Source organism: Rhagoletis zephyria, unplaced genomic scaffold, assembly GCF_001687245.7.
Source record: "Rhagoletis zephyria isolate East Lansing unplaced genomic scaffold, Rhagoletis_zephyria_1.1 Rzeph_scaffold_00081, whole genome shotgun sequence".
In the NCBI taxonomy this organism is placed as follows: domain Eukaryota; kingdom Metazoa; phylum Arthropoda; class Insecta; order Diptera; family Tephritidae; genus Rhagoletis; species Rhagoletis zephyria.
Window position 1 is genome coordinate 352,297 of NW_016157165.1, and position 23,398 is coordinate 375,694.

General features: G+C 39.0%; 1 protein-coding gene across 3 annotated transcripts in view; it reads left to right on the top strand.

The window, feature by feature from the left end:
• Positions 1 to 23,398, top strand: part of bru1 (bruno 1) — a 518,099-nt gene that overhangs the window by 338,916 nt on the left and 155,785 nt on the right. The gene's annotated exons all lie outside the window — the stretch shown is intronic.

The window sequence follows — 23,398 nt, forward strand, 5'->3', positions numbered from 1 at the left end:
ACACGAAAGGGAGTCCCCTTGTCTGAAACCTCGTTTGGTATCAAACGGCTCGGAGAGGTCCTTCCCTATTCTGACGGAGCTGGTGGTATTGCTCAACGTCATTTTACACAGCCGTATTAGTTTTGCGGGGAATCCAAATTCCGACATCGCGGCATAAAGACAACTTCTCTTAGCGGTTAGGAAATCGACAAATAGATGATGTGTATCGATCCTATTCTCGCAGATATTTTCCAAGATTTGGCGAATTCTGAATAGCTGATCTATGGTGGATTTGCCAGTCCTAAAGCCACATTATAAGGTCCAACCAGTTCGTTGACGGTGGGCTTCAGTCTTTCGCACAATTCACTTGATACGACCTTATATCCTATGCTTAGAATGCTGATTCCGCGAGAGTTGCGCGAATGACGGGATCGCCTTTCTTGTGGATTGGGCAGAGCGCACTTAAATTCCAGTCGTCGGGCACGCGTTCATCTAACCATATTCTGCATAAGAGTTGATGTACGCACCTTATCAACTCCTCGCCACCGTACTTAAATGGCTCAGCTGGCAGGCTGTCAACTCCAGCAGCTTTGTTGTTTTTCAAGAGCGCTATCACTATTCGTACCTCTTCATAGTCAGGTGGCGGAACATCGACTCCATCGTCATCGACTGGGGGCTCGGGTTCTCCTCCAAACCTTTCCGTGCTGCTACCATTTAGTAGCGTGGAAAAGTGTTCCCTCCATAATTTAAGTACATTCTGGACATCGGCCACTATGTCGCCATTGTTGTTCTTACAGGAGTTCGCCCTAGTCTTGAAACCTTTCGTAAGTCGCCTAACCCTCTGGTAAAATTTTCGAGCGTTTTTCCTGTCGGCCAGCATCTCAAGCTCTGCGCACTCACGAATTTCGGCCTCTCTCTTCTTATTGCGGCAAATACGTCTCGCTTCCTTCTGCAGTTCCCTATAACGGTCCCGCATGGCTCTCGTTGCGCCCGACCGCAGCTAGGCCCTATAGGCGGTGTCTTTTTTCGCTGCGACTTCTTGACATTTCCCATCGTACCAGTTGTTCTTTCGGGCTCGCTGAAATCCAACTACTTCTTCGGCGGCGGTACTTAATGATCGGCAAATTAGGTTCCGCTGCTCGCTTGTGTCGGATTTTTGAAGATTGCTCTCAGAGAGCAGGTGTGTGAGTCGTCTGGCGAATAAATTGGCCGTCGGTTGTTATTGCAGCTTTTCGACGTTAAGCTTTCCTTGCATTGTTGAACGCACATTTTGTGCTGCACAGAGGCGGGGGCGTATCTTGCTACAACAAGATAGTGGTCAGAGTCGATATTTGGCCCTTGGAGTGTACGTACGTCTAAAACGCTGGTCGATTTGGTTTCTCGTTTTTCGATCTGGAGACAGCCATGTAGCTTGGTGGAGATTCTTATGCTGGAACCTAGTACTACATATTACCATGTTTTGGGCTCCGGCGTAGTCGATCAGCCTCAGTCCGTTATCGGACGTTTCGTCGTGGAGGCTGAATTTTCCGACAGTGGCGCCATAGATCCCTTCCTTGCCCACCTTGGCATTAAAATCGCCGAGCACGATTTTAACATGGTGTCGCGGGCAGCTTCGTCCCTCTCTCCGTTAGGAAATGGGCGCAGATGAGCGAGATGTTGAAGAATCTCGCTTTGATGCGGATTGTGGCTAGGCGTTCGTCCACCGGGGTGAACGCCAGTACTCGGCGAAGGAGTCTCTCTCCTACCACGAATCCAACACCGAATTCGCGCTCCTTTACGTGGCAACTGTAGTAGGCGGTGCAAGGCTTCACACTTACTTTTCCTTGACCCGTCCATCGCATTTCTGGCATGGCGGTGATATCAGCCTTTGTCTGCCCGAGGACATCAACCAACCGGGCAGAGGCACCTTCCCCATTAAGGGTCCGGATGTTCCAGGTTCATACCATCAATTCATAGTCCTTTATACGTTTGCCGTGGTCGTCATCAAAAAAAGGGGGTCTCATCCGGGGCTGTTTGTTCTTTTTCATTGGGCGGGGTTTTAACGTGGCGGAACCCAAATCAAGCGCACGCGAAGTTTTACGCCTTCTCACTTTCGCTCGCTCCCAAAAGGGTGTTTGATTGCTACTCAGAGGATACGTGAATATAAATATCCGGACGTTGTGAGCTGCGATTTGAACCGTACGCACAAGAATCTCTTCCGGCCTCCCGCAAGTGAATGGCAGTCAAAAGTTTTCCACTTCTGCGCACGGAACCATCCTCCATCGGATGGAACAGCTTATGCTAACATCCTGAAATTTGACACAGTTACATTTGTTATCCACAACGTACAGGTACAGGTATTGGAAAAGGGGGCGTCTGTCATACAGACTGAACTTCACATATCGCTTATCTATGAAAAACATATTGAAATTTGACACATCTGTATTTGTTATCAACAACGTACTTAAATATAGCGCAAAGTGGCAGGTATTGTAAAAGGGGTCGTGGCACCTCCCATAAAAAAACTGAACGCTAATTTCGTAAAATTTGGCACAGTTAAATTCGTTATCAGCAGGGAACGGATTTTATGGAAATTGCCTTTTTTTCTACTGAAGAGATAGAGTATATTCGATTAAGAATGTCCACGATTTAGCTTTCCCTGATTCCATATATACACATTTGATGTTGCCTTTTTTTGCCTTTTTTAAGATATTTGCCTTTTTTTTGCCTTTTTTAAGATATTTGCCTTTTCTACCTTTAAAAAAATGATTATGGCATTTACATTNTTTGCTTTTTTTTGCAATACCTAGTGCCTTTTCCTGCCTTTTTCGCTATTTTGTTTTGCCTTTTTTGCAATACCTAGTGCCTTTTCCTGCCTTTTTCGCTATTTTATTTTGCCTTTTCCAGCCTTTTTCGTTATTTTATTTTGCCTTTTTTATAGGTTTTTAGGTCCTTAAAATCCGTTCCCTGGTTATCAGTATCGTACTTATGGCTAAAAGTGACAGGTATTGGAAAAGGGGCGTGGCATTGAGACTGAAATTCTCATATCGCTTATCTCTGGAGCCGCCTACGCTAATTTCCTGAAATTTGACATAGCTAGAAGTATTATCGATAACGTAATTATGGGGAAACCTGGGAGGTATTGGAAAAGGAGGAGTGGCTTCTCCCATACAAACTGAACTTCTCATATCGCTTATCTCTGGAACTGTTTATGCTAACATCCTGAAATTTGACACAGCTACTTATGTTATCGATAACGTACTTACGGTGAAAAGTTACAGATATTTCGAAAAAGGGGCGTGGCACCTCCAATATGAACTGAACTTCTCATATCGCTTATCTCTGGAAACGGTTACGCTAACGTCCCGAAATTAGCCACAGCTACATTTGATGTCAATACCGTACTTATGGCGAATAGTGGTAGATAACAGAAAAGGGGAGTGGCACCTCCCATACAAACTGAAGTTATCATATCGCTTATCTCTGGAACCGCTTATGCTAACGTCCTGAAATCTGACACAGCTACTTATGTTATCGATAACGTAATTATGGCGAAAAGTTGCAGGTTTAGGAAATGGGGGGTGTGGATTTGATACAGTTGCATCTACATATACCCCAGTAAGAGAACTATATGTGCAATATGTTTTTCCTCATTTTCGCTCTATGAAAGAAGGGTAAAACTTGTTGCTGTATTCTATTATAATAGCCTTTAGTTTATAAGTATTTTCATATGTTAAATTGATATTCCATTATAATTTTAACTACCGTTATCAAAAATAATAAGAAATATTCAATAGTAAATAATTATATGTGCAAAATGAACTATTCAGCTTCCGCCAGCTCCAGAGTCAAACATTTTCAACAGAAATCTACACCAATGAATGTGTGATAAAAACTTTAACATATAGAAACTATTTCCATAATAAATACCGCTTTATTATTTTCCCTAGTTATATTATTATAATATCCCGTGGCATTGAATTATCTGAAAAAGAGCCCGGAAATATAACAGAAATGAATTTTTGTGGCATGAAAAGTAGTTAATTAACTGCTGAAGTAATCGGACAGCAGAATATAATAAGAAGTTCCTATAAAAAACCCGACGACTATGGATATAATAAGCTTGGTGGCCCTATACAAACCCAAAAGAGTGGTGCAAATGATACATCTAAAGGTTAGCTACTAGGAACAGCATGATTTACCGTTAAAATTTAAATATATTGGAATCTCTCTGTCACAAGTAAAAGTTCACAATAAATAATAAACAAAGTTTTGCTACTTAGGGTGAAGAAATAAATCGCTAAACCACAGCCCACTCTATGGCACGAAATGCGTTTTTAGCATTTAACAAAAATTGCAAATTTTGTAGGAAGAATTGCAAAACGCTATTTTCAGTGATGAAAAAAACTTCCATATAGTTGATCCAGACGCCCGCCATAATAATTGTAGAGTCATTCGGTTTCTATGGCAAACCTGCACTTTGCGAAAGGAATCTCTGATTTAAAGTAAACAGAGTATAGCTTTGGAAAACAAATAAATCGTTTCACTTTGGAAAAAATGAATATCCAGAAGAAAAAACATTCTTTGGGCATTAAGATGGCAAATTTTTCGTTCATTTCGACTGACGATATTTGAAAGTTCCAGCAGTAAAACGTTATTCGAGGAACAAAATACCTTCTTTTAGAGAAACTAGCTTCAAATATGCGCTTTAATACCACCGGGGCAGGTCAACTGAAACTGCCCTTCATGAAGTCGTGGGCACCATAGAAAAATCAATCCATTAAGCAGTTNTATGTTAAATTGATATTCCATTATAATTTTAACTACCGTTATCAAAAATAATAAGAAATATTCAATAGTAAATAATTATATGTGCAAAATGAACTATTCAGCTTCCGCCAGCTCCAGAGTCAAACATTTTCAACAGAAATCTACACCAATGAATGTGTGATAAAAACTTTAACATATAGAAACTATTTCCATAATAAATACCGCTTTATTATTTTCCCTAGTTATATTATTATAATATCCCGTGGCATTGAATTATCTGAAAAAGAGCCCGGAAATATAACAGAAATGAATTTTTGTGGCATGAAAAGTAGTTAATTAACTGCTGAAGTAATCGGACAGCAGAATATAATAAGAAGTTCCTATAAAAAACCCGACGACTATGGATATAATAAGCTTGGTGGCCCTATACAAACCCAAAAGAGTGGTGCAAATGATACATCTAAAGGTTAGCTACTAGGAACAGCATGATTTACCGTTAAAATTTAAATATATTGGAATCTCTCTGTCACAAGTAAAAGTTCACAATAAATAATAAACAAAGTTTTGCTACTTAGGGTGAAGAAATAAATCGCTAAACCACAGCCCACTCTATGGCACGAAATGCGTTTTTAGCATTTAACAAAAATTGCAAATTTTGTAGGAAGAATTGCAAAACGCTATTTTCAGTGATGAAAAAAACTTCCATATAGTTGATCCAGACGCCCGCCATAATAATTGTAGAGTCATTCGGTTTCTATGGCAAACCTGCACTTTGCGAAAGGAATCTCTGATTTAAAGTAAACAGAGTATAGCTTTGGAAAACAAATAAATCGTTTCACTTTGGAAAAAATGAATATCCAGAAGAAAAAACATTCTTTGGGCATTAAGATGGCAAATTTTTCGTTCATTTCGACTGACGATATTTGAAAGTTCCAGCAGTAAAACGTTATTCGAGGAACAAAATACCTTCTTTTAGAGAAACTAGCTTCAAATATGCGCTTTAATACCACCGGGGCAGGTCAACTGAAACTGCCCTTCATGAAGTCGTGGGCACCATAGAAAAATCAATCCATTAAGCAGTTCACTTTGGCGGCATTCCTCGACATAGAGGGGGCCTTCAATAACATAACAGTCGAAGCAATTGTTCGATCTCTTGTGAAGGTGGGAATATCTGACCACATATGCGAGTAGATCGAATAAATGCTCAGAAACAGAATCATAATTTCAACCATTGGTTCAGTAACGCTATCCCGTTATGTAAATAGAGGCACTCCCCAAGGGGGAGTTCTGTCTCCGCTACTATGGGTGGTGGTACTGAACGACATTCTACTGAATCTCAACAAAGGTGGAGTGAAAGTAGTAGCATATGGAGATGATGTAGTGATGGCGGTATCAGGTCTCTGCCCCTCAACGATTAGTGAAATCCTAGAGGGAGATTTGCTCCGGCTAAATACCTGGGCTACAAAAAGTGGACTGGGTGTCAACCCTAGCAAACCGGAACTGATGCTGTTCACCAATAAAAAAATGCCACAATTCAGGCTTCCCTCCCTTAATGGAACGTCTCTCACATTATCCTCCGAGTGGGTGTCGTATTAGATACCAGGCTGAACTGGAAGACAAATATAGAGAGGCGGGTTGAGAGACCCTACACAGCTTATACATGTAAAAGAATATTCACTAGGAACTGGGGATTGAACCAAAGCTTGTCCTCTGGATGTACACGGTTATCCTACGACCAATACTAACGTATGCGGCGTTAGTTTGGTGGCCAGCACTAGATAAGCAATACCACGTCAGGAAATTAGGCAGTATACAAAGAGCAGCTTGTGCAGGTGCTACAGGGGCAATTAAGTCGTGTCCATCTGATGCGCTTAATGTAATCCTGCATCAACTACCCATAGAACTAAATATCCGCGAAACTGCTGCGTCTGCGGCAGTCAGACTCAAAGAGTCCGGCTGCTGGAGGGCGCTGCAGCACGGCCATAGTGGTATTCTTGACAAGCTTATCGAATCAGGGAAACAATCTGATAATATACCTCCTACGACAGATTGCAGGAAAAGCTTTCAGATGAAGTTTCCTTCAAGATGGGATTGGAGTAGGGGCAGGATAGTCGAGGAGAATTCCACTGAAATCTGTACTGACGGGTCTAAAATGGACTGCGGTGTGGGTGCGGGGGTGTTCTCTGAAACGCTGAATATCTCTCTCTCCTTTCGACTACCTGACTTTGCTAGCATCTTCCAAGCGGAAGTACTGGGCATCGAAAGGGTCTGTAAAGCACTAGAGAGGAACTGCGTAGGTATACGAAAAGCATACATTTTTTCAGATAGCCAAGCGGCACTTCTGGCACTTGCCACACCGGTAACAAAATCCAAAACAGTCAGAGATTGAAAATGTGCGTTAAGCTCGGCGGCATTGTCCACTCGGACTCATCAAAAGGGAACTGCATCTGCAATTCACACGTATGGCTGATACACGTTGAAACAACCTTTAAACCTGCAAAACTACGAGATACATATGGCCACACTATGCCAAGCCCAAGACAGAAGAACTTCTCAAGAGGTCGAGGAAAGATATAGTCAAATTAATAGCCACGATAACGGGACATTGGCCCATTGGTGAACATGCAGCTAGAATGGGCCTTCCGTATAACCCTCGGTGCCGTAGCTGTAATCTTGTGGGAAGTAAGGAAACGGTCCTTCACTATCTTTGCGAGTGCCCAGCATTGGCACAAATAAGGCAGATCACACTCGGGAGTTTTTCCATCCAAACTCTTGGGGAAATTTCCAAATTCACCATTACTAACCTAAATAGATTCATCGGAAAATCCAAATGGTTTGACGAACCCAACGAATCATGAAAGCAGATAAAATCAGGGGTCCCAGGGAAAGCGTATGAAAATGATGCTTTCAGCACTAATTGGGTCCTGGGAACATACCCAGGCGACGCTTCTACCAACCAACCAACCACTGGGGATTTGTAGGATGTACTCAACACGATTTTTACTTATTCAAAACAGAATGACAACGTGTTGAAACTTAAATAAACCAAACTTCACAAATAGATTGAAATAATGTAAATTTTACTACAAAATTTCGGTATAATATATGCCGCAAAGCGTAAAAAAAAATAAAATTGTGCAATAGCAATATCGGTAACCTAAAACTTGTTTCTTTGCACATATAAATATTTTCTACGGAAATTTCAACATAATGGTACAATTAAATTATGTTGTTATAAACTAAAGTATATGTATAAAGTTTTTTGTATTCTTTTGATAGAGTCAATGAATACAATTATTGGGAAAAAACATCAAATATCTAGTATTGGTTTTTCATTTAACTAGTTGAAGTTGAACTATTGCACATATAAATCTTTTACAGGGGTACATAAATGGGAAAGTATCATTCGATGTGGAAACATTTTCTCCTAGATTTCTAAATCGCATTGAATGACTGTTACTTTGTTTTTAGTTTTGGGAAAAGGTAATTTTTTAACGAAAATTTCAAGAATTTTTTTTAAATCTTGTACTAACTTTGGATATTTGATTGTTATGACTTTTGAAAGAGACTGTCCTATATAAAAAAAATTTAAGTAATCTACTTAGGTACTGCAAAATTAAATAGGTGAAAATCAATGGTCACATTGTTTTGAGATGAACTGTAAATTTGTATTTTAGTTGATTTGCAATACTTTTTACAGTTTCGAAATAAAAATAAAACGTAAACTTCATATATTATAAATATTAAAAAAATTTATTTTAAAGAAACGGGAGAGAAATAGTCAAATATCACCCTCATTTTATTTTGACTAGTTAGAGGTATACATGTACGTATGAGGTTAAGGCCTGGTGTAAGCTTCAACCTACCGAAAATAAGGGTTTCAACATTAAGCCAAGTTTTTGAGTGTCAATTCAAAATTCTCAGTGTGTTGTTTTTGTCTACTCGACTAGACTCACGACTTGTCCAAACCTTAAATAAGTTTATTAAAATTTTTCTAATTTCTCATTGATCGCGTTGATTTTTTTCATAAAAAAGATTTGCCGACCATACATGTGTGGAAGAAAATCCGTGAAAACATTGCCAAAAATCAACATAAAACTTAAACAAGTAAGAAAGTCTAAGTTCGGGCAGAGCCGAACATTAGCCCAAATTGTCCCAGATTATTATTTTTTTAGATTTTTTTGGTTTCACCTATATACAGGGTAAAAGTAGCGTTAAAGTAAAGGAAAAAATATGACTAAAACTTTGGGAGTAGTATAGTTCTTCCGATATCGGCCGTTGCCATATGACAACACGGGGCGTATTCCAAATGGGTCGTTGCCAATAAAGCCTTGTGGATTGCTATTTTTCCATATTTGTAATGCTTCCATTTAAACATCTTTGTGGAAAAACAGTTTTTTGTTGAAACTTGCTTGTTTACGAAACGTTTGGTATAAGTTGAAATCATAGGGATGCCGTTTTCTTCCGTTTCTCAGTGGATTTTATACTTCTACATATCGGCACCAAAATACTTCTACATATCGTCGTTTAAAGTACAAAGCCGCGCATCAAGAAAATGCAAAACCTCGTATATGAGGTTGCCTAAATTTTATAGGAGAGAGTCCTAATTAAAAACGGTTCTCTCTTTTAAACTTAATTATCTCTTCTCCTTATGTCTAAGTATCGATATTTTATTATAAATGGCTAAGGGCTTAATGTCAGGAGCTTCCGGTGACCAAATATCTTTTTTGTCACAAATTTCAGTTTCGAGGTTTTGCAGAACGACGATACGCGCTTTTGTACTTTAAACGACGATCTACATATTGGCGCTTAAACAATATGTTAGTGTTTGGCCTAGCTTCCCCTCCGAAATGCGGCGTGCGTGATTTTGTCACACAAAGTAAAGGACAGTTTTACGTCGACTCCGAACGGCAATTGTATTTTAATGAGAATCTGTTTCTATGACAGAATACACTCGGAGGTTTACTATTACCAACAGAGGGGCAACCACTATTAGAAAAAACTGGGCATGAACTCAGGCTCTGCGTAATGCTCTACAGCAGCCGCCATTACTTTTACATATGTATATTGCTGGTATATTCAAAATACTATCCCGGACTTCGGAGTGTATATATGTAATATAAAAAAGAATGAGAGGTACTATAAGAAAATATATCCAAAATTTAGAAGCAAATGAAAAAAATGCTCATTGAAAATAGTTCACATGTATAGATTAAAAGATAAAACTTAAGCGGTTACAGCGCTAAACAAAAGGAAAGGTTAGAAAAAATAGCAATGCGGTTTGAAGGAAACATGAAGCCAAAAAAATGCTTGTTTGCTTCGTTAATTCTCTGAACCTTTTAAGATATGGCACTCTATTATTTGTAGTAGTTTGCAAATATTCACTAATGGTTCTAAAATTGCAAACATTTTCGTGGAATGTTTTTCTTTGATTTCGAATTGAAAATACATTACGATCATATTGTACCAAAATAAGTGCGGTATCCCTGCATTTTGTAAAAGCCAGAAAGAAGCATAAACTGTATGAAAAAATTAAAGGGAGAAGTATACATGCCTTATATAAATTTGACTTATATGTATATTTGGCAAGTCTTTGTGTAAACAACAAAAAATACACATTTTCATTTCTTTGCCAGCTTGGAAAATATAGGCTTATTTTTACTTAAATGTGATATAAAGCTCATTAAAATGTTCTGTAATGTCTTGTTGTAAGTTTGTTATCATAGTTCTTTGTATTTTTATTGTCCACTAAACGTGAGTGGTTTCTATTTAAAAAGTTCTAGTAAATACAAAGAATTTCTTTGTTTTGAATTTGTTTCTTTATTATTTTTAATTTTTAAAATTCATACTTTTGACATGTATGTGAATGGCGGAGTGGCCGCTTTCCTTCTTTTCGGTGGGTTTTTATATTAAAAATGCGTCAAAATGGGAAAAAACCTCCTTGGTATCTCTGCATCTGTTAAGCTTTTTATGGGAAGATGTATGAAAATCCGACTTGCTATAATTTCATATGCTTAACAGTTTCACAACAGTTGGGCAATTCACAAGGTGTTGTGAAGTTATATTTTCCTAACAAAAGTTGTGTTAAAACACGACGGTTGTGAACACCTGTTACGATTATTTATTATATCTCAGCACTTAACCTCACATAACACCGAATAAACATAGGTTGCAGAGTTGTATCGTCATGTGTTATTTTTCTTCACAAAACAATAACAACATTTTTACAACTGTCGTGAAATATCATGACTTCACGACAAACACGACAAATACGACACCTTGTGAATTGCCCAAATATGTTTACAGTATTATTATTATTATTATTATTATGGGCCATATGCACCGCGACCTCTAAAGTGGTCTATTGTGCGTGGCCCCCGGCCTATAAGGGAAGGCTCTTAATGTAGCCTAGCACCTCCAAGGGCGTTTTGTTCCAAATTTCAAATGGATTAAGGGTAGCGCCACCAAAGTGGGCTAGTCTGCGCCTAGCGAGAGCATCACATTCACAGAGAATGTGTTCTGGCGTTTCTTCGTCCAGCTCACAGAAGCGACAGACGCTTGTTTCTGAAAGATGGATTTTACTGAGGTGGTAACGAAGAGAACAGTGTCCCGTGTAGTACCCAGTGAGAGTTTTGAGGTCCTCTCTGCCTAAATTGATTAGTTTCTTTGAAACTTCGTTTGAAGGGCAGATAAATCGTTTGGCTTGTCTTTGCCCTGGACATTCCATCCAATGCCTGTTGAACATTTTGTCTACCCAGTTATTTATGGTCCCCTTTATATGTGCTTTGGTGAGCCCACAAAAGGGTTCCGGACCATAAAATACTGCGGCAGCTCCCTGTTTCGCTAGGCAGTCAGCCTCCTCATTGCCATCATGTCCCTCATGCCCTGGTACCCATCCTAATAAGACTGTATTCTTGTCACCAAGAGCATTTAGGACATTGCGGCAATCATGTACTAGCTGAGAACTTATTTTGTGGGACTTCAGGGCCAGTAGGGCTGCCTGACTGTCCGACATAATGCAGATATATTTCGCTGACGTTCCCCTTCTGAGACATTCTCTGCCACAAATTTCTATTGCATGAATCCCCGCCTGAAAGATGGTGGGGTAGCTACCCATTGGTATCATTTTTTTAAAGTTCGGCCCAAAAATGCCAGCCCCCGTTCTACCATTTTCAAGCTTAGATCCATCAGTATACCAAACCTCCCCATTAGGTTTGGTGTATGGGTTCCCTGTATTCCAGAGAGCTCGATCTGCAATGTGTACCTCAAATTTCCTAGAGATTTCTAGTTTTGGAACCATTGCATCGCGCATTTGTAGTATGGGGCCATTAGCGAATTTCATTAGGACCTTCATGTGACCCGTCATATCTCCGATTTTCAGGTCGGAGGTGTTCGGGATTCTCAGTGCCGCTGTGGTAGCCTCCCTTTCTATTAAAATAGGAAAGGGAGGTATTCCAACCAGGGCGCTGAGTGCATCGGCCGGGCAGGTCTTCATAGCTCCTGTTATGCCAATGCAGACTATTCTGTGCAATTTACTTAGCTTAGTGCTTGCACCTCTTTGTGTAGCCTTAGTCCACCATGCTAAGGAAGCATAGGTTACTATTGGCTTAACGACAGTGTTGAATGACCAGTAGGTCATTTTGGGGGTAAGGCCCCATGTTTTACCAAAAAGTCGTGAACAGGCAAAGAAGGCCTTCATCGCCTTTTTGATAACAGTGTCCAAATGTGCATTCCAGTTAAGTGTTTTATCAAGAGTTACTCCCAGATATTTAGCTTCACTGGAAAATTCTATTTCTGTGCCGCTCAAAGTGAGTTTAGTAGTAGATAATTTCCTCCTTCGAGTGAATGGAACAATAATAGTCTTTGTAGGATTGATGGTTAGGCCTTTATCCTCACACCATTTGTGTGTGATGCGTAGGGCTTGTTGCATGCGGTTGGTGATAGTTTCGTCATGAAGCCCTGTTATGCAGATTACCAGATCATCTGCTTAGGCTTGCGTATTAAAGCCTTGGCTGTTCAGTGTGAAAAGGAGTTCGTCTACAACCATAGTCCACAAAAGAGGAGAGAGTACATCCCCCTGAGGGCATCCTCTTGTGGCTGTTATCGATTCTATCGTGCCTCCTAATTCCAACCTGATGTTTCGTGTTCTTAACATTGATAACACCCATTGATTTATGATTGGGCTTACACCCTTTCTTAACAAGGCATCTTTTATTGCCTTATATGATGTGTTATCAAAAGCCCCTGAAATATCAATAAAGGCGCAAAGGGCTATATTTTTTGACTCCAGAGCCTTCTCAATTTTTGAAGTAAGGCTATGAATGGCAGTCTCAGTGGATTTTCCTGGCTGATAGGCAAATTGGTTCTTATTCAGAGGTCGTTCCCTTAGGTTGACTTCTCTGATGTACTGATCCAGTATTTTCTCCATGCCTTTTAGAAGAAAGGAACTGAGGCTAATTGGTCGGTAGGATGACGGTAATTGTTCTGGCTTACCCATTTTGGGTAGAAACACGACCTTAACCTCAGACCATATGCTGGGAATGTGACCCAACAAGAGCGAAGCTCTATAGAGTTTAGAAAGGACCGGCGCTATGTGTCTAATTCCATGCTGCAGGAGACATGGATAGATTCCATCCGGTCCTGGTGATTTGTATGGGCTGAATGTTGATAAAGCCCATTGCACCCGCTCGACAGTGGACAGCTTCGTAGCAAGGCTTTGTTCTCTTCCAGAGGTGGATGTTGGAGCACCCAATTCTGGTCGACAGTAGCCTGATATACAGCGCGGGAAGTGAGTATCCAGCAAGAGTCTGCTGGTCTCACCCGGATGCTGAGTGTAGCTCCCATCTGGTCTCTTGAGGGTGCCAATTGTATTCCTGTAATCCCTTGTTAGAGCTTTTTGGAGGCGTACTGCCTCTGGAAGGCTATTTATTTCCTCACAGTGGTTTCGCCAGCTAGCTCGTTTGGATTTCCTTAGTTCCTTGTTGTAGGAAGTTAGCGCAAGTTTATACGGATCCCAATCACCCGTATTTTTTGCTCTATTGAATAGTCTTCTGGCCTGGCATCTCATTTGCTCAAGCTTCTTACTCCACCAAGGCACATCTCGTTTGGATTTTACCTTTCCTTGGGGGCAACTGCTGTTGAAAGCTATTACAATATCTGAGTGAAGCTGTTCAGCTTCATTCTCAAACTCCTGTTTGGTTGTAATGGGGTGTTTGGGGCTGTTTCCGCCCTCTTCTATAGTAAAGCGGAAGAGTTCCCAGTTCGTTTTCCTGGGATTTCTGAAAACTAGTTCGTGTTCAGGAAAGAGACCCATGTCGAATTCTATATGCATGTGGTCCGACATTGATACCTCCCCGGAGACACGCCAGTTTGTGACAGATGATGACATGTTTTGACTGCTTAGAGTTAGATCCAAGACCTCCCCCCTTAAAGCATTTCTAAAAGTCGGTTCATTGCCACGATTTATAATATTTATATTATGACTACTAATAAACTCGAGGAGGTACTCACCCCTTTTGTTGGTATCGGTGCTGCCCCAAACAGTGTTATTTGAATTGGCGTCACAGCAGAGGATCCAGGGTTTACCACTCTGCTGGCAGTGCTCCACGAAAGCCTTTACTTCTGCTGTTGGGGCCATCTCCTCCTCACCCGGAAAGTACGCTGAGGCAAGTACTGCCTCTTGTACACCCCTTGGAGTGGGAATTTCGGCCCAAACCGCAACCAGATCCGCCGTCATGAACTGTAATAGTGGAAGAAACGTTAGTTTTTTGCTTAATAGCATCGCCGCCCTTGGGCGAGGGCTGGGGGCATATATGATCTTACCATCATTGACGTTCAGACCTTTGACCTCACCGCGTAGTATCCAGGGTTCCTGGATGAAGGCTATACCTAGACCCTCGTTAGTGAACCTCCTGCAGAGAACAGCTGACGCTGCCTTGGCATGATGAAGATTCACTTGGAGACATTTCAGATGCCTCGAGTTTGCGTTGGGCTTAGGGAGAGATGGCATTATTTGCGGTCTTTACGGCCGCGAGCAGCCACCTTCTTTCCCCTATTTCTACCCCGCAAGGCCTTCTCCTCGGCTGTCCAGTAGCCGCTTTGGAACTGCCATGTAGTGGTGGCCTAATTATGTTCCGGGGGAGCTCAATGGGCCTGACATTTTGTTGGGCTCTGTCTAGCACCTGCTGCAGGGTCAGGACCGATGTTGCTGTGGGTCGCGGAGGCGATGTCACGCTGGCTTGAGCTACTGACAGCTCAGGCGGCGGCTTTGTCTTTTCCAGCTCCGGTGATTGCTGCTTCTGTGCTTGAAAATCTGTTGAGAGCTGCCTCGGGGCGACGGTGACAGACTTCGAACAACAGGGTTGTTCGTCCGTGCCCGTTCCGTCGGTATCAGCGGCGTCCTTTGCTACCACTGGTACCAACGGCTTGGCTTTTTCCCTCAACTTGACCGTACCGTAGCCATAGTTGACAACATTTCCTCTCTGTTTGAGGATGTCTGCCCAGATCGGGTCTACCGCAATGGTGATTTCTACCACTGTGGACTTGCGCACCCGATTTAGAACTCGCCAGTCCATTATTTTGAGGCCTTCATTCTGCCCCTGAAGAAGTAGTAGCGCGTCCTCATTCCTGGAGCTATCCAGCTCCGGGAAGAATCCCACCAAAATTATGGGGCGAGGCGTTTCTGTATTCGCTACCACCTTCATCTTTGCCCCTTTCCAGGGGGCAATCTTCGGAACTGTAGCCCTTATCCACTCCGCAGTTACTGCGTCCCTGCAGATAATGGATAACCATCCCGGACGAAAAGTGCAGCCATCAAAAATAGGGTTTACAGCGCTATCTTTGTTGCTTCTTATCGCCCTAAGGATGGCATTCTGAATAGCCCTCAGTTCGTCCGTCGACCAGACCGTAGCCGGATAGTTCTCGGGGACTATACCCAGCTTCACCTCACACAGTGCGTCCCTAAAGGATGCTGGTTTCACGGCCTTTCCGGCGTCTTCGCGAGGCAGGCTTGCCTCGGTCGTGGGCATTGTTACTGCCCCAGCCGGCTCAGCTCTCGCTGCGCCGTGCATAAATTTGGAGACCTTCTTTGGGGCTTGCTCCTGTGGAGTGGAGCTCTTTGATCGGGTTCTTTTAGCCGATCTCTCCTTTTGAGGGGGCCCAATGGGCTCTTTCGCTAATTCCCTAGCCTCCTCATAGCTCATACCCTTCTCCAAATAGCGCTTGAGGCGTTTTCGACCGGCTCCACTAAGCCGATCTCGCTCTCGAGTTTGGACGAGAGTATCATTACCTGTCGGAGAGGCAAGCAGCTTCTGCTCATCCTCCGGCGAGATATCAGAAAGCGTTTTGACGGGACTCGCATCCCGTCTAGCGCTGGTGTCAACCATCTCAACGTCATACTGGGGACTATGCGCCCCCGGTAGTTCTGTCGGGACAGTCCCCGTTTCGGCGGCTGCCGAAAGGCCATGCCCGGCCTCGTCTGCGAGCTGTTCAGCTCCATCTGTTTTTTTTTGTTATTGTTTTTTGATTTACGTTATCCATAGTGTTCCCACGAGTATGGGGGATAGTAGTACCGCTGGGACATAGCCCCCACTATCCCGAGCGGGGCTTCTTACAACCAGAGGTCGCCAGGTATCTGGAGGCCACCGTTATAAGACACACTAACGTAGTGCCATTCATCCCATAAGCACGGTACGGATGACACTCGGAATTACGGGTTTTATCGAGTTGTCTACAGTATCTCCCCATAATTTTTCATATGAAAAAATGTATTAAATATATGCATCCCACTAGACATCATTTAGTTCCTCATTGGAACATGTAGTCCCTCTATCTTAGCGTATCAACAGTTCATATGCCTTCATACCATGTAAATGCACCATATTGGATTAAAATCTGAATTAATATAAACATTGTGTATAAGGTTTAATACATTTATTGATAACAGGGATGGGCGTAATCAGGAAAATGAATAATTGAATAAAAAATAATAAGAATAAGTTTTCATTCATCATTTCAACATATTTGAATGACAAATAAATTTATATTCTTCATTCAAGCACTTTCGAATGATGAATAAATTTTCATTCATCATTCAAGTAATTTCAAATAAGAATAAATTTTTATTCTTCATTCAAACACTTTCGAATGATGAATAAATTTTTATTCATTATTCAAGTATTTTCAAATAACGAATAAATTTTTATTCTTCATTCAAGCACTTTCGAATGATGAATAAATTTTTATTCATTATTCAAGTATTTTCAAATAACGAATAAATTTTTATTCTTCATTCAAGCACTTTCGAATGATGAATAAATTTTTATTCATTATTCAAGTATTTTCAAATAACGAATAAATTTTTATTCTTCATTCAAGCACTTTCGAATGATGAATAAATTTTTAAAAATCTCGAAGTAGTTTCGTAAAACCCGAAATAGTCCCAAAAATTCCGAATTGGTCCCGAAAATTTCTAAGATCCCGAAATAGCCCCGAGAACCCCGAAAATCTCGAAAAAGTCTCGAAAAACCCGGAATAGTCCTGAAAATCCCGAAATAGTTCAAAAATACCAAAATAGTCCCAAAACTCCCGATATATTTTCGAGAACCCCGAAAATCTCGAAGTAGTTTCGAAAAACCCGAAATAGTCCCAAAAATTACGAATTGGTCCTAAACATCCCTAAGCTCCCGAAATAGCGCCGAGAACCCCGAAAATCTCGAAAAAGTCTCGAAAAACCCGGAATAGTCCTGAAAATCCCGAAATAGTTCAAAAATACCAAAATAGTCCCAAAACTCCCGATATATTTTCGAGAACCCCGAAAATCTCGAAGTAGTTTCGAAAAACCCGAAATAGTCCCAAAAATTACGAATTGGTCCTAAACATCCCTAAGCTCCCGAAATAGCGCCGAGAACCCCGAAAATCTCGAAAAACCCGAAATGGTACCAAAAAATCCGAATTGGTCCCAAAAACCCCCAAGTGGTCCCGTAGATCCCGATATAGGCCCGATAACCCCGAAAATCCGAAGTTGTCTCGAAAAACCTGAAATAGTCCAGAAAATCCCGGAGAATTCTCGGAAATCCCGAAATAGTGCAAAAATCACGAGAACCCCCGAGAGAAAATCTCGAGGAAGTCTCGCAAAACCCGAAATAGTTAAAAAATACGGATTTAGTCCCAAAAATCCCGATATATTCCCGAGAATATCGAAATAGTCCCAAAAAAACCGAAATAGCCCCAAAAATCCGGAAGTAGTTGCGTTGCCTAAAAGAATATTATTTAGCTAAAAAAATCACAAATCAAAATGCATTTAAACTAGAAGTAATTAGTTTGAATAATTTCAAACAGGTGGCAATCCTCGTCAAGCGCCTCAAAAATATTCTAAAGATTTCTTAACGCTCTTTAGTTTAGCACCCATATATTGTTATTTCGTTCTTAGACCTCTATCGTCTGGCACCTATATATAATTTCATTACCCAATGTGCTTTAATTCACCTTAAACCTGATATTTTGAACAGGTGGCAGCCCTAGTGCATGTAGATTAGAAATAAACCTTTTTGAAAATTATTTCGGCTGATATCCTTCTTTTATTAATTTAATTTAATTTGAATTTAACATTTAAAACAGGTGGCACCCCTTTTTAAAAACCACATAAATAGTCTGGATGCTCAAAGCTCTCAACCCACTTTTGCTTGACACCCATGTTTTAATATTTCACATATTTAAGTAACTTCTGCATAATTTAATTACTTTCAATTTTTAAATTAGGTGACAACACTTCTTAAAATATTTCCAAACTAAAACCTCTCCCGCCCGACGCCCATACGGTAATGAATATTTCACCTATCTGCACTGCAAGAACAGTGACTATCATTTGACAAATCATTTGAGTAGCAAGACTGATAGATATTTCTGTCACTGGCTACAGCGGCGGATCCAGAATTTTCTGATGGGGGGAGGAGTTTGCGGGAAATTTTGCCCCTTATTCTAATTACCTTAAACGAGCAATTTTTGTGTATATGTATATGTATCCATACGTTTCTCGGCAACGGCTCTAACGTAGCAAAATGAAAAATCGTTTAAAAAAGACTTTCGAAGTTGTATTTCTTCCAATTGTCAAAAACTTTTTATTTGTCACGGGGAAAATACCGTAAAAATTATTTGTAACGTGCGAATATCTATAGAAATTATCAGGGTTTGAAAAACTGTTAGCAGAGCGACAACAGCCAAGCATTTGCTTTTTTATAAATTGTTGTTGCTTTGCTAGCCGGCAATTAGAAGTACCTGATGAAGATCTCGCAGAAGCNAATTACAAGTACCTGATGAAGATCTTGCAGAAGCAATGAGCTTAGCCGACGACGCTTTAAAAGAATTTGAAGAAATGCGACAAGATGCAGAAAAAAACTTTCATTTGCTTTTCGAACACGTAGAAGAAGTATGCACCAACCTAGGTACAGAAATCAAAGTACCGTGATACAGCAGTCGGCAAAAGAATCGCTTTAATGTGAAAACCGGAGACGCCGAGGCATACTATCGCATTGCTTTTTACATTTCCTTCCCTGATACATACATTGCTCATTTGAAAAGCCGGTTCCTAAACCATAAATGAGTTTTAAATAATTTTAGTGTTTTGTTTCCAAAGTATGATTTTAACGAAAAAAAACTGAAGAATTGTTTGCTTTCTATGAAAAAGTAATCGACTGCTCGAAACAAAACTTTCTTCTGGAGGTAAAAATGTGGAAAAAACGAGTTTCACACGAACATTTTCGAAATGCTCTCGAAGCATTACAAGTAGCTAATACAACGTCTTTTGGGAATGTTTTTAAGATCTTACGTATATTGGCAGTTTTGCCCGTTTCAGTAGCCACACCTGAACGAAGCTTTTCATGCCTGAAAATAAATAAAACCTACTTGAGAAATACAACATGTCAAGAAAGACTCAACAGTCTAGCATCTATGAATATTCACAAAGATATACATTTTTCAGTTGAGTTCTAGAAGTATTTTTCAAAAAACCACGAAAAATTTTAAAATTCTTCGTTTCATTGATTTATATGTAAAAAGAAAAGAAAAATTTAATGTTTTAAAATTATCAAAATGTTTTATAAATAAAGCGAAAAATTGAATATATGATTTTAAAAATTCGTGTTTGAAACTTTATTACGCATACTTTCTTCTAAAGAGCCTTTTTTCTAGACCCATATTAGTGAAATATTATTCTTTGACTTGAGGGAGGGCCGGGGGGTTAACCCCCAAAACCCCCAAAACCCCCCGTGTATCCGCCACTGACTGGCTACCTACAAGTTTCTATCAAATTCTAAAGGGCAGTGTGAAAAATCGAATGGAAACTTTTGTGTTCGTGTGATGCTTCATCTTCTTCTAACATATACGTTCTGGCATATTGCTAGACTGCTTACTCCCTTTGAGCTCGGCCTTCAAATTTTAATCATCTGTGATGTAAATCTTCGACAATTATGAGTGATCAACCTTGATAGAAATATAAGGCAGTAATGTGCAATCAAATTTGATGTAATAACCGATCAATCNGCCTTCAAATTTTAATCATCAGTGATGTAAATCTTCGACAATTATGAGTGATCAACCTTGATAGAAATATAAGTCAGTAATGTGCAATCAAATTTGATGTAATAACCGATCAATCATGACACATCAAGTCTGTCATGTTTTCATATCATTGTTGATTACTCACAGTTGATGTAAAAATTCGTCTAGTCTGATCTCTCTTCCACGATATAGAAATCTATCATTAATGACACATGTAATAGTTGTTTTTTCTTTTATTTTCATAAAATCTTATGAACTAATTATTGATCGTCAAAAAATTAGAAGCTAAGTACATTACATCAAATTAGAAGCTAAATACATTACCCTAAGCACAGTACATTAAACATTAATAAACAAAGGAAATGTGGCCAAAAATTAAGCAAAATAAGGCGTTTCTATTATTTTTGCCACCAACGTACATATGTACATACTTAAATCTAATATCCTAATATTATACATTACATTGAGCTCAATTGCCTTCCTGATTTCTTTTCGAACTCAACAGGACCTTTCTTTTTAAATGCATCTAAGTGGATTGAAATAGATTATCAAAAAATTTGTATTGTTAAAAGATATGTACATATGTATACAGTAGTGGCCACATAATTAGGGATACTATTTATTTATACGCTTTGACCATTTATTTAAGAACGTGCGTCGATTTTTGAGAATTTTTGACCAAGCATGTTAAAAAGGTTTATATATAGGTACATAGTTATAAATAAATAACGAAAAAATAAATGGTCAGAGCTTGTTGTGTCCCTAATATGTGTACATATTACCTCGTAGGATTGTGTCAACCAGTATAAGTTTGTTTAGTGGTTTTCTCTCCCATCTGCCGTCACAGTTAAGCTGCAGCAATGCCTCGTCCGAAAATGAATGTTTAATACCGCTGGCTACGTCCTCAGACACACCTTTTATTTTTGATATATGTAATTACCTTTGAAAAATTTATGTACAGCAATTAGAACGTTAAATATGTATTCCATAATATAATTTATTATCATGGCTTGTGCATACTCTGGATCTTTTAATTTTGTTTCTAATAAATCCACAGCGCAATAAGACTGCAGTGGTAGAGAACTGGCGATGCGATGCAATTTTTTAATATTGGATTCGTAAATCCGTTTTTCTTGCTCATGGCGGTATTAAAAGCTCTTTTATTCATTTTAAATGAAATATTTTATAAAACTTATCTTTATTTTTCCACAGCTCTTTAAGTTTTGAGCATCTTTTCGTTTTGCGTCTTTCTTTTTTCTGTTGATGTGCGCATTTGAACTTCTTCAGTACCAAGTACTTTATAATACGGTTTTATTTATTACGTTTATATATAAAAAGAATGTCATACCACAATGAAAACTTTTATTTTTACTTACTTTTGCTATGAGCGGGGTCGAATAATGATAAAATTAAAATTAAACTAATTAAGTTCCAAATTATATCCAAGTACTTCAGTACTCGACATTATTTGGCAGGTACAACCACTTTTGTTGAGCACAAAATGCAGCCCTAGTGAATCTTGTGGTTACTATGGCAACCAACTACCGTTACTTCTATCAGCATTGACACTCACTTGATCGATCAAATGACAGTCATTCCCTACGGAGCCAATCTGGCATATACAATTTTGCATATGTGTTAGTTTTCGTTGTGAATGTGTTGGAGTTTCTGTCAATCGCGTCTTGTAGGGTAGTTTCCATAATTGAAATTGAATTTGATTTTTTTAAACAGGTGACAACCCCTTGTATGTAATAAAAAAATAAAACCTTTTCAAAACCATTTAGATTGATACCCATATTGCACTAATAATTTAATTAATTTATTTTAATTTGTAATTAATTTTTGTGAAATGTCGAAAAAGTAAAACCTTATAGCACTTTTACAGCCCGAGCCCTTTCATTTGACACCTCATTATTAAAATCGAATGAACGGTGCAGATCTGGTGACCTGGACAAAAAATCCCTTCACATATTATATAATTATATACATATGTACATATATAGATAATTAAATAAGTACATACTTATGTTCATGCTTATATGCATACATATGTGGACTTTGATATTATATTTTCTAATATTTCATACACAATGAATATGTATATACGACATGAACATTTACCATGACTGTGATCAAGAAAGAATGAATAAATGAAAAATTACGAGTTATTCAGTATTACTTGAATGATGAATAAAAATTTATTCATCATTGGAAAGTGCTTGAATGAAGAATAAAAATTTATTCGTTATTTGAAATTACTTGAATGATGAATAAAAATTTATTAGTCATTCGAAAGTGCTTGAATGAAGAATAAAAATTTATTCTTATTTGAAATTACTTGAATGATGAATAAAAATTTATTCATCATCCTAAATTACTTGACTGATGAATACAAATGTATTCGTTATTTGAAATTACTTGAATGACGAATAAAAATTTTTTCATCATTCGAAAGTGCTGGAATGAAGAACAAAAATTTATTCTTATTTGAAATTACTTGAATGATGAATGAAAATTTATTCATCATTCGAAAGTGCTGGAATGAAGAACAAAAATTTATTCTTATTTGAAATTACTTGAATGATGAATGAAAATTTATTCATCATTCGAAAGTGCTTGAATGAAGAATAAAAATTTATTCGTCATTCAAAAACGTTTGAATGATGAATAAAATTTTATTTTTTATTTGAATAATAATTCATTCAAAAACGCCCATCCCTGATTAATAATATAAGCATTAGAGTGGTTAAAAAAAAAATTTGAAGTACATAAACGCTACTTCAAATTATTGTTATTTGTGATAACAAAAAAGAGAAACGTGTTTTTTATTTTGAAAAATAGTTTTCTTAGAGGTCGCGCTGGTCGGGTTTTTATAAAAACGCTGATGCTCTAAATTTTTTTTATGTTATTGACATGTTAAAATGCAGCTAAAAATGTGGTTTTTACATATAATTACTGTGGTATTATTGGGGAATATTCCCTTAATTACATACCTGACTTAGTCAGTTAGAATGGGCCTAGTTCCCGAAAATATGCTCTCGAAAAGAGACTAGTAAAGTGAAAACGTTGATACTTAACGATTTATGCGTTGTCATGGGTTGGAACTTGTTACCAG